We start from the raw sequence: 19,685 nt of genomic DNA, 5'->3' as shown, positions 1-19,685 counted from the left end.
TGGACCATAAAGGGTCGGTTACCCATCGGTTTCATTGAAAAAACCGAAGGACCTGTTGGTTTTTGGTAGTTTTTTAGTAGTGGATTGACTTGACCATTGATCTATTGCCAGATACTCAACCAATATCTATTGCTCCTTATAGAATGGCACCCGCGAAGTTGAAAGAATTGAAGGAGCAATTGAGGGATTTACTTGAGAAGGGCTTTATTAGGCCCAGTACATCGCCGTGGGGAGCACCGATATTATTTGTGAGAAAGAAAGATGGCTCTTTGCGAATGTGTATTGATTATCGGCAATTGAATAAAGTGACTGTAAAGAATAAGTATCCACTTCCGAGGATTGATGATTTATTAGATCAGCTGCAGGGTGCTAAATATTTCTAGAAGATAGATTTGAGATCGGGATATCACCAGGTTAGGGCGAAGGAGGAAGATATTCTGAAGACGACATTCAGGACCAGATATGGGCACTATGAGTTCCGTGTTATGTCATTCGGGTTAACTAATGCTCCAGCTGTATTTACGGACTTGATGAATCGTGCATTCAGACCCTTCCTAAATCTGTCCGTGATTGTGTTCATAGATGACATTCTAGTTTATTCACCGTCAGAGGCCGATCATGCAGATAATCTACGTGTAGTGCTTAGAATTCTTCGAGATAGAGAATTATATGTGAAGTTTTCCAACTGTGAGTTCTGGTTGAACTCTGTGGCTTTTCTTGGTCACATTATTTCAGATGAAGGCATTAGAGTGGATACTCAAAAGATTGAAGCTGTGAAGAATTAGCCAAGGCCCACGACACCAACGGAGATACGTAGTTTCTTGGGTCTAGAAGGGTACTATAGAAGGTCGTGGAAGGGTTTTCTTCTCTCTCGGCCCCATTGACCAAGCTGACTCACAAATTAACTAAGTTCCAGTGGACGGATGTGTGTGAGCGGAGTTTTCAGATATTGAAGGACAAGTTGACTTCAGCACTCATTTTGACTCTTCCAGAGGGAACAGATGACTATGTGATATATTGTGATGCCTCAGGTATTTGATTGGGTTGTGTACTGATGCAACACGGTAAGGTTGTCGCTTATGCTTCTGGACAGCTAACGAAGCCCGAGAAGAATTATCCAACTCATTATCTTGATTTAGCTGCGGTGATCCATGCTTTGAAGATGTGGAGACACTATTTATATAGTGTTCATGTTGATATCTATACTGATAATAAGAGCCTCCAGTATATCTTTAAGCAGAAGGACTTGAATTTACGTCTACGTCAATGGCGAGGGCTAGAGTTGCTGAAAGATTACGACGTGGATATTTTGCACCATCCTGGAAAAGCTAATGTAGTAGTTGATGGTCTTAGTCGTAAATCCATGGGTAGCTTGTCATATTTGCAGCCAGAGAAAAGGGAGATAGCCAACGAAGTTCATCAACTAGCCAGCCTTGGAGTTCGGCTATTAGATTCAGGCGATGCAGAAATTACGATCCAGGATATAGCGATATCATCTCTGGTACCGGAGATAAAGGAACGTCAACACGAAGATCCTATTCTAGCCCATTACCAAGATACGACACCTCAGAAAGAAAAGACACCTTTTATAATTACAGGGGATGGAGTACTCAGGTATCGAGTTAGATTATGCGTTCCTAATGTTGCAGGATTTCGTCAGCAGGTTATGGGAGAAGCTCATTATTCTCGGTATTCTATTTACCCGGGCACAACAAAGATGTATCATGATTTCAAGGAAGTTTATTGGTGGGATGGAATGAAAAGAGACATAACAGAATTTGTCGCTCAATGTCCGAATTGTCAACAAGTTAAATAGAGCACCAGAAGCTCGGAGGTTTATTGCAGGCTATGGAGATTCCAACATGGAAATGAGAGGTAATCAATATGGGTTTCATTACATGGTTGCCCCGTACTCAGTGGAAGTATGATTCAATATAGGTCATAGTTGATAAACTTACAAAGTCTGCCCATTTCCTACCTGTCAGAACTACTTATTCAGCTGAATATTATGCAAACCTTTGTCTTAAGGTGATTGTACGACTTCATGGTGTTCCTACAGCCATTATTTCAGATAGACGGGCGCAGTTCACAGCTAACTTCTGAAAATCTTTTCAGAATGAATTGGGGACTCAGGTGAGTCTTAGTACTGCATTTCATCCACAGACAGATGGACAGGCGGAGCGTACTATACAGACACTTGAGGACATGCTAAGAGCTTGCGTGATTGACTTTCGAGGTAGTTGGGATGATCATTTGCCTCTTATTGAATTTGCATATAATAACAATTACTATTCCAGTATTCAGATGGCTCCTTATGAGGCTTTATATGGGCGGAGATGTAGGTCACCTATAGAATGGTTCGATGTTGGAGAAAATTAGTTAGTTGGCCCAGATTTGATACAACAAGCAGTTGGCAAAGTGAAAGTAATTCAAGAAAGATTGCTGGCAAAGATAGAGTCGACAGAAATCCTATGCAGACAATCGGCGGCGCAAGTTAAAGGGAGGAGATTGGGTCTTCCTAAAGATTTTGCCTATGAAGGAAGTGATGAGATTTGGCAAGAAGGGTAGGTTGAGCCCTCGATACATTGGGCCATATAGAGTTGTTCGCACAGTGGGTAAGGTGGCATATGATTTAGAGCTACCCTCTGATTTAGAGTCTGTGCATCCGGTATTCCATATGTCCATGCTCCATAAGTACATAGGAGATCCTTCGTGGGTTATACCGGTAGATGATATCCAGGTGACTGAGCGGTTAGCATATAAGGAAATCCCAGTGGATATACTAGACAGGCAAGTTCGTCGATTGCGAATCAAGGATGTGGCTTCCGTTAAAGTTCTTTAGAGAAATAATAATGTTGAAGAAATGACTTGGGAAACTGAAGAGAAAATAAAGGCTAGGTACCCGTATTTGTTTCCGTCATCTCAGGAGGCTCAGTCTGAGGCATCATCTCCCCCAGGTATTAATTTCATTTATAGTTATGGTGATTGGTCATGTGAGGCCATGGTGTTGTATATTTTGGCATGTGGCCCTGTTTGGCATTATTTTGGGTTGCTGTGTACAGGATGGATCGGCATATTTATAGGGGAGACTCTGTCAAAATTTTTATAGCCCATGACTTGTATAAACATTTGAGGACGAATGTTTCTAAGGGGAGGAGAATGTTACACCTCTCGTTTTCGTCGCAAGCAATCCTTGGCTTAGGGGTGGTCTATACCCTTAGTATGAGGATTCGTATCCGAGTTTTTGAGAAACTAAGTGCCTTACCCCACGTGTACCAAAGTGTAAGTATACGTTATTTACGATTTGATAGGTTTTGAAGCTAAACGAATTGAATCAACGCAGGCTGGAGTGACTCAGGAGAGTTTGAAGAACACAGTCACCATCGACGGGCCGCCGACATGTCGACGCGCCGTTGTTTTGCATCATCCCTGCTCTTCCACCTTTGAAGTTTTAGGTGGCAGGTCGATGGAGCACTTTGACTAGTCGTCGACACTTCGACGAGCCATTGACACGTCGACGAGCCATCGACCCGCACCACTGGAACTTTCTAGTTCCCTATATATATATATATATATATATATATATATATATTTGACCCTCATGTTTTATTCTCATTATTTTCCACTCCCAAAATCACAGAAAGTCCTAGAATATTCCTCTCAATATTTTCCATCGTCATAGTGAAGATTTAGCAAGATCCGAGCAAACCTGAACTTGTGAAGGGAAAGTTGCTCCTAGGGTTCTATTGGAGTTGTTAAGCTTTGGGAATTTGGGTTAAAGTTTTATTATTGGAACCCTATACTCCTTAAGGTATGTATATGATTCCTACCTTTGTGTTTAAGCTAATTATCAAGAGTTTCAGTGGTTTTAAGTAAAGAGAATTATAGTTATGGAAGTTGTAAGTTGAATAAGGGTAGAGTTGTACTTGAGGACTTTTTTGAGGGATGATTTTGAGTAGAATTGATTATATTTTGATATGTAAGTATTGATATGGTTGTTGATATTTAAGTTAAATTGGAAATTGAGGGATTATTGAGTTATGAAGGAGATGTTGCCCGAACTTCGTTAAGTTCCTTTTTTCGCTTGAATTGAATAGTAAGTGTTATGAAGAAGCTAATTATGGCCTATGTTATCTTGGTTGTAGACTTACGAGCTCAAGAAATATACGTTTGACGATTAGATACATTTCAAGGTATGTTAAGGCTGTCCTTTTTATTCTTTTGGCATGATCCTTATTGTCTGAACGAATAAAGCAAGCTAGTGAGTCCCAAAGACTCTACTCTTAGATCGTACAGGATTCATCGTATCCTTGATTTCCTATGTTTTATATCTACGGCTTCCAGAGATCTTATGTTGCCCAGAGTAGTTCAGAGTATTCTTTCACGAGTCTTTCACGTATTTTATATATATATATATATATATATATATATATAGCTATTTTCTCTTGGTTGGAAACTTAGTCTTTGGCCATTCGGTGTTGACTCAGTCAAATAGACCTCTGTTGGGAATTTTGCGACCTCGAGTGAGTCTGTAGCGAGTTTTTATGTGTGTATGGATGTTTAGTTTGTATCTATGAGGTCACGAGTTATTGTTGAATTTCAGGGTTGGACTTGTGAAAAAACAAAATTTTGTGGTGTTCGCTGTAGCGGCACCAAGCCCGCCATAGCAGGCTATCGATGTTTGGGATTGGTCACTACAGCGGATGGATATCTGCTGTAGGGATTACGGGATTTCCAGAATCATTAAAGGGTAGGATAAAACCCTTAAACCCCTATCATTTCATTCATCACTTTCTAAGCATATTTTGGGCGAATTGAGGATTATTTGGCTAAATCTTCATTAAGGTAAGTCTCCTAACCTAGTGTTCATTGATTTAATCTTCCTAAGCTTGAATTCATGATAGAAATTCATTAGCATCAAAGAGAGAAAATGGGTTTTGATGATAATTTCTTGAAATGAGTTCTAATCTTGCTAAAAGGAAAATTGTTGGTAGATTTGATGAATCAATTCATAGAATTTGATGATTTCATAACTATTAGGCTTGAATCTTCCATTTGTGTTGATTAATTTGAAGGTTGAAAAACTAGGGTTCATACCCAAATTGGAGGTTTTCACTTGAATCTTGAAATTAGCCTATTCTTGAGTTATTTAAGCAATTGTTTAGTAGGATTGAACTCCTAGGACATGGAATTGCATATTTCCCTTTCGAAATGACAGTTTTACCTTTGTGGGCCCGTTTTCCCCTTTTTTCGTAGTTGAATTTTACCCAAACGATAAGTATAGCAATATGGGTGTTGTTCTTCATGATCTCTAATATGAAATTCGAATATGATTAGACTTTGAGTATTTGGAGTCGCAACGAAAGGGAAAGGCAAACGCTTGATTGTTCGTGGATCTTGCTCGACTACCAGGTAGGTTACGGTTTACTTGAGTTAGACTTTGATTAGTCGATTGTATATTTAGTAGAATTGATGGGAGAAAGCATGATTAGGCTTTCGGGCATGAAGTCTGGGTGAATATTACCGAGGCTGGTATAACTTCTGATTACGTGAGCTTGTCGCCGTTACTTTATGTATAACCCATGAGGTGTCTTTGTTGTGTTACTGGAAGGAAGGGGTTGATATATATACTCTTCATCTTGATTGAGATTGTTGTCTATTTCATGCGATTGTGGAGTTGATTTATCTGAGTCATGTTATGACTTACGGCATTGTGACTTGTACTTCCTTGACATTGATACTATTGATTGATCATGCTTACATTGGAGTGGTGCTTCATATTAGGTTCCGGACTTTAACCATATCTTGAGACTCAACTTGGTTATAGATTTATATATGTAAGGCACATTTGACAGGGGGTGAGGATATGGCCTAGTTATGCGCTCGTGATCCGAGGTCTGTTCCAGAGCGAGTGATACATGGACACCATGGGTCCCCCGCGGGTCATGAATATAGTGTGAACAAGGCCTTTAGCATGTGTGTACGATTGAGATACTTATCTGTCACACCCCAATTTCCGATAGGGTGTGATGGGCACCCGACCCTTATCTAGGGCCGAGCGAACCCTCAGACTATCGTAATACTCGTACTCACATTGGGCCCTTGACCAAATCATAAATACATAATAAAATTTGTACGAAAAACGAACATACTTTATATCATTTCAAATCAAACACAACTTGCGACCGTACAAAATCTGTAATATCATGAATGACAATACGACGACTTATAGAGCCGCTCACAACTGACATCTTATACACACGACTCTGTCCGCAAAGTCTCTAACATGACTCGGATATCATAACACAGACAAACTCTGACTCGGCAAACTCGAGCAAGTGGAGCTCGCCATTCCCGTCGGAACATCTTCTCGCTAATACCTTTAGCTCACACAGGTGTACCGCGTGGCATGAAACGCAGCCCCCGAAGAAAGGGGGTCAGTACGGAATATGTACTGAGTATGTAAAGCAGAAAATCCATTAACAGAATCATAACCGGAATGAAAAACCACAAAAAACAAGTATAGGAACCGGAGAGTCATAACTTGCTCCGTGCAACACTTATCCCGTATATACATATGCCTAAGTGAGTAAAACATATCATAATCATATTAATTCAGAAATCGTATACGACGTACAGAAAACAAATTTAGTAATCGTAAATATCGGAAGGCTTAGCTTATTCTTCTTTCTTTTCGAAAAACATTTCTGTCTTACATATATAAAAAAAATAGATCATATCATAATAGCTAACATTAACCGATGTGGGATTCGCCTAAACCAGTGCGGAATTTTGCCTCGCCACTGGGTTTGCCCCACCACCGCTCCGAATAAACAGATCGTATCATCGATTATCATGTCATCGATTATCATAGCATCGGATTTTCATATCATCGATCGTCACATTATCTAACTATCGCATCATCGTAATGCGTACTCATTATATTGTCGATTTCCACATTACCAAATCATTATATCATCGATCAAACGAAATAGCATATCATACATCCTATGCGGCCCATAATGGGTCCCGGCGGACGGAACGTGGTCGCCCCTCCCCGCTTGGGCGCCACAACACATCATACTTCGAAGTTTTCGGATCTCCGGCATCTCCGTCACACATCATATCACATAACCACGGTACCCGGCCAAAAGGGGCTCGGCGTGCATCGGACACATCATAACACCATAATAATAGTCGCTCATCATACTTCGAAGCTCATCATACTTCGTATCGAGCGCACGATAGTACCGGCCCGGACTCGGTGAAGGAAGTAACAAACATATGCACGAACGAATCGGGTGATCTATACGCATCTTCAAACATATACATAGACTTAACGTAGTAATCAAAATGTACTATCACTCAAGAAGCCAAACAATAGCCAAATCGGTTTCTTTCGAATGTTATTCGAACATATCAAATATAATTTAGCAATCGAGTTACGTATCAAAATCATATGCAAACGGATTCTCATTTCATACATTTACACGTACTTAACGGAATAGTCGACAAATTATCATTTACAAGCCGATGGCATTGACTAAGTCAAATCTCTTCCAGACATTATCCGAGACTTATCAAATAGAACTTTAGGCCTCATAATCACGTATCGAATCATATATATACGAATCTTTATTTCGAACTTACCGTATAAGTGAGTAGTCATATTCGGAAGTCGATTATTAGCCACATTAAGTTATATTAACAAGGTGGTAGAACTATTCAACGGAACGTCTTGCGGGCCCACGGGCAAGTACCAAACCGACCCGAGCCCGCCTATGAATGTCGGGGATGTTATACATTAGGGGAACTCCCACGAGCGTTTCGGAGCGATCCGAGCCCATATGTGAAAGATACGGACGTTCGTAGTTTCTGACTCTTTTATGAACATATTCTTTTAAGCACATTCTTATTCAATCATACAAAGGCATAGAAACCATAATTTGACTACATTATACATATGGATATCAAGAAACAAATAAGAATCACGGACATGCTTGGATCGCGGAGTGGAGTTACCTCGGGGATCATATCATAGCCTAATCGTACTACATATTCATACTATATGCTCATAATCATATAAAACCCCGAGTCATTTTCTCGAAATACATTAGCTTTTATAAACATAAGCCCTTCGCTATCAAAATAATATATATATACATGCATATACATACAAGCCACGGGACCGTACTACCCACACCGCGTATCTACGAGCCTCTACCGAAATACTAGACATCCGGACGGACAGACCCCGTCATGCCCAAAATAGGAATATACAAACATATGTACCAAAAGAATAGTCCGTAGCACCTCCGGAGTATGGAGTGCTCTCAAATCAGCCGCTAGCTCCTATGGATCCGTATCACCTCCCCGTCTACCTCCGTGGGCATGAACACAAATGTCCGAAGAAAGGACGCGCACGAATATTGTACCGAGTATGTGAAGCATAAACAACAATGGAGCATCAATAAACCGAGGAGGCATAAAATATGGAGCAATCAGAATCGATCGAATCATAAGAAAGATCATATATATATATATATACTTACTTACTCTCAAGCTTATCATCATCATATCATATGTACATACTCATATATGCTGCCCGACCATATAGGTGCGGTGTAATAATCAGTAACAATAACATCATCCTTGGCCTGCGTCCAGGCATCCTGCGTCCAGGATATTATCTCATGCCGCCCACTAGTGGTGTCTGCCCATGCCATTTGGCCATGGTGTGTATAGCTGCCCGCCTTGGCGGTGACTGCCCGGCCATATAGGCGCGGTGTGATATCATCATACATTCATTACATCATACTTATCATAACATGCTCATCAAAATTATGCTTTTCATAACATACTTATTATAATATGTCTTTCATAATATGCGTATCATAACTCATCATATACTTATTACATTACATGTATAGAGACTCTTAGCTATTCATACTTGATCGGGGTGACGTAAGGTCGTGGACCCCCGTTGTCACTATGGAACATTCATACGTATTCTGCCTCACCTTGAAGGAACAAGCGTGAGGTGAGTGGACATAATGATCAATACCATTTGATTACATATATATAGCATCATTAGCTTCTTAGGAGCATCATGTCAAAGGCTATAATATTTCTAGACTTTAGCTCGCTATCATAGTCATCGTATGTCTTATCTCGTATAGCTATTCATGAATGAGGATCTTTACTTTCTTAGAGATAGGAACATTCATAGTAAAGGAGGAAATTCATGTTATATGACTCATGCCTTGGAAAGAAAGGACTAGCCTCACATACCTTTGCCGCTTTACTATTCTATTGCTCGCTTGCTCCTTAAATGCACTCGTATACCTTCAATGGAATTCGTATCGACATTAGCTATATAATCGGGAAAACATGTTCTCTAAGCTATAGAAATTTGGGCAGCATGTCCTTTGTTTATACTACTTTCCGCCATATTTCATATCAACTCCCAACATTCATAATAATCATCACAATATCGCTAACAACAATCGTCATTCATTCATATGATTCGCATTTCATAATTCACCTCAATTTCCCATAATTATGACTAAAAATCCATCGTCGCATTCTTTCGTATCCAATACTCATTTCATGTTCTATAGGTCATTTATAACACATTTATATCATCAACATATTCATTTCCATGATTCACTTCACTACTAATCACTAATGACAATATTCATCCATTTAATGACCCATTTGTGGTGCTCTTCTACAATCCATGAATCTCAACTTAAAAATACTTCAAATAGCATGTAAGGGTCATGAAACTTACCTTAAACAATAGAGGAACAAGCTTGGAGTGGTGATTCACCCTTAGCACCAAAACCCTAGTTTATCTCTCCTTGGATTTCTTGACTTGGATGACTTTTAATGGGTTTCCTTCACTTGATTCTCTTGCTTTCTTGTTGTTGATCTTAGATTTCTATGGTTTTCTCATGGATGAATTGCTTGGAACACTTTAGAGGCTTCTTGTGTTGTGGAGGAATGAAGGGAAATGAAAAAAATGAAATGGAGAATGGTCCTTATATAAAATGGAATTCAGTCCCGATGGAATTATACGGACCAACATACGGTCCGTATAAAACATACTGACCGTATGTTGGACCGTATAATTGGTCCAGACTCATGCCATTCCGGGTCAAATCTACGGCCGGACATACGGCCGCAGATTTTATACGGCCGCATGTCCGGCCGTATGTTTGCCCAGCTTCTTCGAGTTTTGTTTCGTCGACTCGTTTGATCTCCGATCCTTATGGAACCTTCTTAACACTTGTTCAACACTTCAATATCATTCGAAGGGACGTTATAACTCTTTCTTGGGACATCATTAGGACATCATTAACTCAATGCTCATAATTCTCGTCCGATACACTAACTTAAGTCTCGCTTCTCTTAACAACTTTCTTTCCTCAAGTCTAATGCCTTTGAAATTCTTAATTAGCATCATCACATACTAGTTCTTACTTGTCCAAACTTTGTCTACATCGTACCCCTCATTAGTCTATTCACTATACGCTTAAGGGGAATTTTCAAGGTGTAACACTCTTCCCCCTTTTGGAACATTCGTCCCCGAATGTTAAATCATCGGGAATTCTAGAAAAATTTCGCCGTAGTTTCCCCTATAATATGGCGATACCATCCCGTCACAACAACCCATAATATCATTGCCTCACAGGGGCTACAACACAATAGCAATACAAATTGGCCACACACGACCCATATACATAAAAGTAAAGCGTACATACCTTATCATCTCGTCGTCTCATCATAAGCTTCTTCTGGGGACTGAAATAAGTGCGGATATGTAGATTTCATTCTTTCTTCTGCTTCCCATGTCATCTCTTCTCGATTGTTATTTTGCCATAAGACTTTAACTGAAACTAGTTCTTTATTTCGTAACTTTCGTACTTGCCTGTCTAATATGGCAATAGGTACTTCTTCATAGGCTAGCTTTTCTGTAATCTGAACATCATCTATTGGCACAATCTTTGTGGGATCTCCCACACATTTGCGGAGAGCATAGAGACATGAAATACTACGGGTGAACTAATTCAAGCTCAAGGCAACTCTAATTCATAGGCTACTTGACCCACCTTGCGGATGATTTTGTAGGGTCCAATGTATCGAGGACTCAACTTCCCTTTCTTACCAAATCTCATCACCCTCCCGCCGACCGTCATAGCACTCGTAGTCATAATGGGCCCCTAACCGGCCATAAACGTGTAATGAAATTTTTTTTTTTAAAATGGTGATACTTTCAAGAACACCCAATCATTGACTTGAAATTCTAAATCTCGATTATCCGCATAAGATTTTTGGCGACTTTGGGTCAATAATCGATCTCGGATCACCTTGACTTTTTCTACCGACATTTGAATCAATTCGGGGCCTATTAATTGTACTTCTCCGACATCAAACCATCCAATCGGAGATCTACATTGTACTTCCATATAATGCTTCATACGGAGCCATTTGGATACCGGAATGATAACTATTATTGTAGGCAAATTCGATTAGGGGTAAGTGGTCATCCCAACTACCACCAAAATCTAAAACACATGCCCTTAGCATATCTTCCAAGGTCCGAATAGTACGCCGGCCCGTCCGTCACTCCGTGGATGGAATGATGTACCGAACTTCACTTGAGTACCTTCCAACTTAAAAGGATAACAACTTCTTGGAAGGAAACTCTATCCACTTAACAAGAACAATAACTACGAACTCTATCGACCTTAAGGTTGAGTACCTAGACCTTCTTGAAAGGATTTAACTTAGCCGTAAATTGTGCTCCTCCGTCCGTGATGATAGATATTGGAATACCATGAAGTTTTACAATCTCCTTAAGGTATAACCCGCATAATCTTCACCGAGTACGTAGTCCCGACCGGGAGAAAATGAGTCGCTTTTGTGAGTCCGTTCTACGATCACCCATATAGAATCATACTTGCCTCGGAGCGGGGCAATCCTACAATAAAATCCATATTGATCACCTCCCATTTCCACGTAGGAATTTCCATTGCTTGTAATAACCCTCCTGGCTTCTGATGTTCTATCTTCACTTGCTGACAATTTGAACACCGGCTACAAATTCGCTATGTCTCTTTTCATGCCATCCCACCAATACATCAATTTAAGGTCATGATACATCTTTGTCGTTCCCGGATGAATAGAATACCGAGAGTAGTGAGCTTCTTCTAGAATTCGGCGGCGTAGTTCCGCCACATCCGAACACATAATCTATTCTCGGTACCCGAGAACCCCATCTACCGAGACTTCAAAAGGCGACTTTTCTTTTGGAAATTTCACACCTTTATAATACTTCAATTTGGGATCCTCGTATTGACGCTCTTTTATCTCTGCATCCAGGGATGAAACAGTGGGATTGTTAATACCGACTCCTGCATTGCCTGAATCAATTATGCGTACTCCAAGGCTAGCTAGTTGATGGAGCTCACGAATCATTTCTTTCTTCTCCGAGGGCACTTCACATAAGCTACTCATTGATCGGCGGCTAAGCGCATCCGCTACTACATTTGCCTTTCCGGGGTGGTATAAAATATTCACATCATAATCTTTCAATAATTCTAACCACCGCCTCGTCGTCGCATTCAACTCCTTCGATTGAAAATATATTGAAGGCTCTTATGATCCGTATAAATATCAACATGCACACCGTACAAATAATGTCTCCACATTTTCAATGCATGAATAATCGCGGCCAATTCTAGATCATGAGTTGGGTAATTCTTTTCATGTTTTCGCAATCGCCGAGGCATAAGCAATGACTTTCCCATGCCGCATTAATACACACCCTAGCCCAACTCCGAAGCATCACAATATACAACATAGCCATCCGGCCCTTCTGGGAAGTGTTAAAACTGGAGCTGAGGTCAATCTGTCTTTTAACTCTTGGAAGCTACGCTCACAGGCGTCATTCCACTGAAACTTTGCTGACTTCTGGGTTAGCTTCGTCAATGGGGCTGAGATGGATGAAAAGCCCTCTACAAATCTTCTATAATAACCTGCCAATCCCAGAAAGCTACGAACTTCCGTAGGCGTCGTAGGCCTTGGCCAAGTCTTCACAAAATCTATTTTCTGAGTATCAACTCTAATGCCATCATCTGCAATCACATGGCCTAGAAATGTCACGAATTTAGCCAAAACTCGCACTTTGAAAATTTAGCATACAACTCCCGGTTTCGAGAATTCCAAGAACAATTCGCAAGTGATCTCGCGTGTTCGACTCGTGCGAGAATACACCAAAATGTCATCAATGAAGACTATCACAAATAGATCTAAGAGAGGCCCGAATACATTATTCATTAAGTTCATAAACACCCCCGGTGCATTAGTTAGCCCAAATGACATTACTCGGAATTCATAATGGCCATATCTTGTTCTAAAAGCTGTCTTGGGAATATCTTCTTCTCTCACTCGTACTTGATGATAACCCGACCTCAAATCTATCTTTGAAAACCACTTGGCACCCTGAAGCTGATCAAATAAATCATCGATTCTTGGGAGAGGATACCTGTTCTTTATCGTTACTTTATTCAGCTGCCTATAATCAATACACATTCGTAGGGAGCCATCTTTCTTTCTCACAAATAAAACTAGCGCTCCCCACGGAGATGAACTGGGTCGAATAAACCCCTTGTCAAGCAAATCTTTCAGCTGGGTCTTTAACTCCTTTAATTTCCGCCGAGCCATCCGATAAGGAGGAATAGAAATGGGTTTAGTATCCGGCAACACATCAATGGCGAAGTCAATTTCTCTTTTCGGAGGAAGGCCTCGGAAGTTCATCGGGAAATACATCCGGAACTCATTTACTACCGGACAGATCGAAGGTAGGGATTCTCGCTTCCGTATCGTGAACTCGAACTAAATGATAAATATAGCCTTTAGCTATCATCTTTCTTGCCTTGAGGTAGGAAATAAACCTACCCTTTGGAGTCGCTGTATTACCCTTCCATTCAAGCACGGCTCTCCCGGAATTGGAAGCGAACCAATTTCATGCGACAATCAACATTGGCATAGCAGAGGCCAACCAATCCATACCCATTATAACATCGAAATCTAACATTTCAAGCTCAACTAGATCACCTTGTCCGACGACCACATATCACAATTATACAATCTTTATATACTTGCTTAGCTATTACGGATCACCAACCGGAGTGGATACCTCAAAAGGTTTGATCGGCTCGGGTTTCACCCCAATGCGACTTGCAACATATGGATTAATATATGATAACGTAGATCCCGGATCTATCAATGCATACACATCATAAGAGAGCACAGTTAATATACCTGTAACCACATCTGGGGAGGACTCAAGATCTTGCCGTCCGGCTAATGCATATAAGCGGTGCTGTGTGGCACCTGAAGTAGATACTCCCCCCGGCCTCTCGCCGCCCGCCTCGCGAAGTCTGAGGAGTCTGCCCTGTAGGACGTACTGAAGAAGATCCTGCTACTGATCCTGTAGGCTGGGTCCTAACTCTGCCACTCATCGACGGGCAATCTCTCATCATGTGTCCTACCTGGCCACAAGTGTAACAAGCATCTGAACCCTGACGGCACTGTCCAGAATGTAATCTACCGCACTGACTGCATCGCGGTACTGGAGGTCTCCTCTGACTATAATCACCCCCAAACTGTGAACCTGGGGCCCTCGAACTCTGGCCCTGTCCTGATCGGAAGGAGCGATCAAATCTCCTATCCGAAAATTGGGGAGGTGCACTTGTCGCTGACTGACCTGAGTGCCTAGAAAATGTCTGCCTCGGTCCCCCTCTATAATCACGGCCTGTGCCCGAAGATCTAGCTCTTTTGTTTGGCCCTCTATCAACATCACGTTCACCCCTTTGTGGAGGTTGTTGCCCTTCAAGATTTTGGGCATGGGCTTGAATTCGGGAAATGTCCATCCCGTCTTGTAATGAAGCTGTTAAGCACTCCTTGAACAAATGTGGCCCTAAGCCACTCACATATCTATACACTCTGTCGCCCATATCGGCCACCATTGTAGGAGCATACCTAGCCAAGGAATTAAATTGAAGGCTATACTCCCGGCGCTCATATTTCTTTGCTTCAAATTCAAGAATCTATCCGCTCTAGCTCGGCGGACCTCGGTGGCAAGTAATGCCGAATGAAGGCATCGACGAACTCTTGCCACACGGGAGGAGGCGCATTTTCTTGCCTCGACGCTCTCCAATTGTTGTACCATAGAACCGCCACGTCTCGAGTCTATATGATGCTAACTCCACCGACTCGGTCTCGAAGCATGAATAATCCGCAACGTTCTTAGCATCTCATCAATGAAACCTTGTGGATCTTCATCCGGCTTTGACCCAAAGAATTCGGAGGATTTAGGCTTATGAAATCACGGCTCTCGTACTAGCCGAACGATCACTCGGCCCCACATTCGTCGTCAGTGCTCGAGCGGCAACCAACTGAGTCAATAAATTAATAGCTTCGGTCACTTGTTGACCCGAAGTAGCCGGTGGAGGAACTGGGATCGAAGCCCCTTCTGTAATAGGAGGAGTAGTGGAGGCACTAGGTGAAGCCTCATGATGTGACTCTCCTTCCTCAACATTCATAGGCGGCTCTCTTTCTGCCCGCCTCTTCGTAGTCTTGCCCTTCTGGGCGGCTTTAGCTTTTGGCGGCATTTCTGAAATCACAACATACTCATTAGGGAGGAATTTCATCTTATACTTGGCTCTATCGCACGATCTCATATGAAGAAAGATGGTCATTTTTCCTAAATGCCCTGTAGCTTCTTGTTTATTAGCGTGGCGCGCAACACACCATAAACAAGACTCTACTAGACACGGCTCGTAGACACTTCCTAGGACCGAACTGCTCTGATACCACTTCGTGTCACGACCCGAGCTACGGCCGCGACGGTATCCGGGCTAACCACCGAACACCACTCACTTGCCTCGCTTATCTCGCTATTATTCATACTATATGCTCATAATCATATAAAACCGTCATTTTCTCGAAATACATTAGCTTTTATAAACATAAGCCCTTCGGCTATCAAAATAATATATACATGCATATACATACAAGCCACGGGACCGTACTACCCACACCGCGTATCTACGAGCCTCTACCGAAATACTAGACATCCGGACGGGACAGACCCCGTCATGCCCAAAATAGGAATATACAAACATATGTACCAAAAGAATAGTCCGTAGCACCTCCGGAGTATGGAGTGCTCTCAAATCAGCCGCTAGCTCCTATGGATCTGTATCACCTCCCTGTCTACCTGTGGGCATGAACACAGCGTCCGAAGAAAGGACGTCAGTACGAATATTGTACTGAGTATGTGAAGCATAAACAACAATGGAGCATCAATAAACTGAGGAGGCATAAAATATGGAGCAATCTGAATCGATCGAATCATAAGAAAGATATATATATATATATTACTTACTCTCAAGCTTATCATCATCATATCATATGTACATAATCATATATGCCGCCCGACCATATAGGTGCGGTGTAATAATCGGAACAATAACATCATCCTTGGCTCGCGTCCAAGCATCCTGCGTCCAGGATATTATCTCATGCCGCCCACTAGTGGTGTCTGCCCATGCCATTTGGCCATGGTGTGTATAGCTGCCCGCCTTGGCGGTGACTGCCCGGCCATATAGGCGCGGTGTGATATCATCATACATTCATTACATCATACTTATCATAACATGCTCATCAAAATTATGCTTTTCATAACATACTTATTATAATATGTCTTTCATAATATGCGTATCATAACTCATCATATACTTATTACATTACATGTATAGAGACTCTTAGCTATTCATACTTGATCGGGGTGACGTAAGGTCGTGGACCCCCGTTGTCACTATGGAACATTCATACGTATTCCGCCCTCACCTTGAAGGAACAAGCGTGAGGTGAGTGGACATAATGATCAATACCATTTGATTACATATATATAGCATCATTAGCTTCTTAGGAGCATCATGTCAAAGGCTATAATATTTCTAGACTTTAGCTCGCTATCATAGTCATCGTATGTCTTATCTCGTATAGCTATTCATGAATGAGGATCTTTACTTTCTTAGAGATAGGAACATTCATAGTAAAGGAGGAAATTCATGTTATATGACTCATGCCTTGGAAAGAAAGGACTAGCCTCACATACCTTTGCCGCTTTACTATTCTATTGCTCGCTTGCTCCTTAAATGCACTCGTATACCTTCAATGGAATTCGTATCGACATTAGCTATATAATCGGGAAAACATGTTCTCTAAGCTATAGAAATTTGGGCAGCATGTCCTTTGTTTATACTACTTTCCGCCATATTTCATATCAACTCCCAACATTCATAATAATCATCACAATATCGCTAACAACAATCGTCATTCATTCATATGATTCGCATTTCATAATTCACCTCAATTTCCCATAATTATGACTAAAAATCCATCGTCGCATTCTTTCGTATCCAATACTCATTTCATGTTCTATAGGTCATTTATAACACATTTATATCATCAACATATTCATTTCCATGATTCACTTCACTACTAATCACTAATGACAATATTCATCCATTTAATGACCCATTTGTGGTGCTCTTCTACAATCCATGAATCTCAACTTAAAAATACTTCAAATAGCATGTAAGGGTCATGAAACTTACCTTAAACAATAGAGGAACAAGCTTGGAGTGGTGATTCACCCTTAGCACCAAAACCCTAGTTTATCTCTCCTTGGATTTCTTGACTTGATGACTTTTAATGGGTTTCCTTCACTTGATTCTCTTGATTTCTTGTTGTTGATCTTAGATTTCTATGGTTTTCTCATGGATGAATTGTTTGGAACACTTTAGAGGCTTCTTGTGTTGTGGAGGAATGAAGGGAAATGAAAAAATGAAATGGAGAATGGTCCTTATATAAAATGGAATTCAGTCCCCGATGGAATTATACGGACCAACATACGGTCCGTATAAAACATACCGACCGTATGTTGGACCGTATAATTGGTCCGTAGCCTCATGCCATTCCGGGTCAAATCTACGGCCGGACATACGGCCGCAGATTTTATACGGCCGCATGTCTGGCCGTATGTTTGCCCAGTTCTTCGAGTTTTGTTTCGTCGACTCGTTTGATCTCCGATCCTTATGGAACCTTCTTAACACTTGTTCAACACTTCAATATCATTCGAAGGGACGTTATAACTCTTTCTTGGGACATCATTAGGACATCATTAACTCAATGCTCATAATTCTCGTCCGATACACTAACTTAAGTCTCGCTTCTCTTAACAACTTTCTTTCCTCAAGTCTAATGCCTTTGAAATTCTTAATTAGCATCATCACATACTAGTTCTTACGCAATTCAATAACACATCGATGCTCAAAACGTCCAAACAATATCAACCAAACACTAAATAAAAATTGATTCAACATGCCTTCACCAACAACATGCACACGGCTACACTTCAATACCCACATATTCATGATTTTCATTCATTCCCATATGCTACAATATCCACAACCATACATCACACATGAAAAATAAGGTTGAACCATACCTTATTCCTTCACTCCCTCTTCTCGGCTAGGATAATGAATCATGCAAACGGATGCCTACGCTTGCTCCAACAACTAGCTCATGTCGACAAGGACCTTCTAATTAGTAGGAAAACAAGAAGGAATTAATTTTTCCTAACCAAAAATCGGAGGCGTATTCGGCCAACATGTGTACCGAACCTCTCTCTCTTTTCTTTTCTTTTTCTTGATTTCTCTAGAACTCCAAATGATGAAACTTGCCTTCTTTAATCATCCCTCCATATATATATATATATATATATTAATATAGCACATGACCATGCACATGGCCAAGCACATGGCCGGCCATGTGCTCTCCTTTTTTTTTTTTTTTTTTTTTTCCCTCCAAATTTCTTCAAATTTCTAGAGATTTCTCAAGTCACAAAAGATGACTCACTTGTCTTGCCTTGTCATCCTTGTCCATGTGCCTCCTCCCTTACAAAATATAAAATGAACACATGTACATTTTCATGGCTTAAAATAATTGGCCACTTGGCTTCTCCAAGAAGTCATGAACTAATAAAAATTTTCAACTTCCAAGTTCGCCCCTAGCATTCCATGCCAATAATAATATTCATGAGCGGCTTGCGCATTAAAACAAAACCGGAAAATGGCCTTACCCTTAACTTCCCGCAATTGTCTTAAAATATTCCGACGCACAAAATGCGGGATATAACATTATCATTGATTGCATTGCTGATTTTACGAATGTATGCATAATACTAATCTTAGTCAGCCTATGATATCTACCTGTACATAGTGTTTGTACTGATACTACCTTGCTGCACCCTTTTTTAATGCAGATTTTGTGCCAAGGACGTCTTCCAGATCTCACATCTAGCCTGAGGCTATTTCCCGTCCAGATCTAAGGGTGAGCTTGTATCCATGCCATGCCGCCTGAAGATCTCTCCTTATTGATTTCTATTTCACTTCTAGACATTTCTGTTATTTTCAAACATTTATGTACTTCTTAGACAATTTTATTATTAGAGTCCTTGTACAATGACTTCTAGATTTTGGGGTTGCAATAAGTGGTATTCTTCACTTTCTATTTTCTATGGCATGACTTAGACTTATTAT

Source organism: Lycium ferocissimum, chromosome 2 (genome assembly GCF_029784015.1).
Source record: "Lycium ferocissimum isolate CSIRO_LF1 chromosome 2, AGI_CSIRO_Lferr_CH_V1, whole genome shotgun sequence".
Taxonomy (NCBI): Eukaryota; Viridiplantae; Streptophyta; class Magnoliopsida; order Solanales; family Solanaceae; genus Lycium; species Lycium ferocissimum.
The sequence above is the reverse complement of the archived record's forward strand: the minus strand, read 5'-3'. Positions refer to the sequence as shown.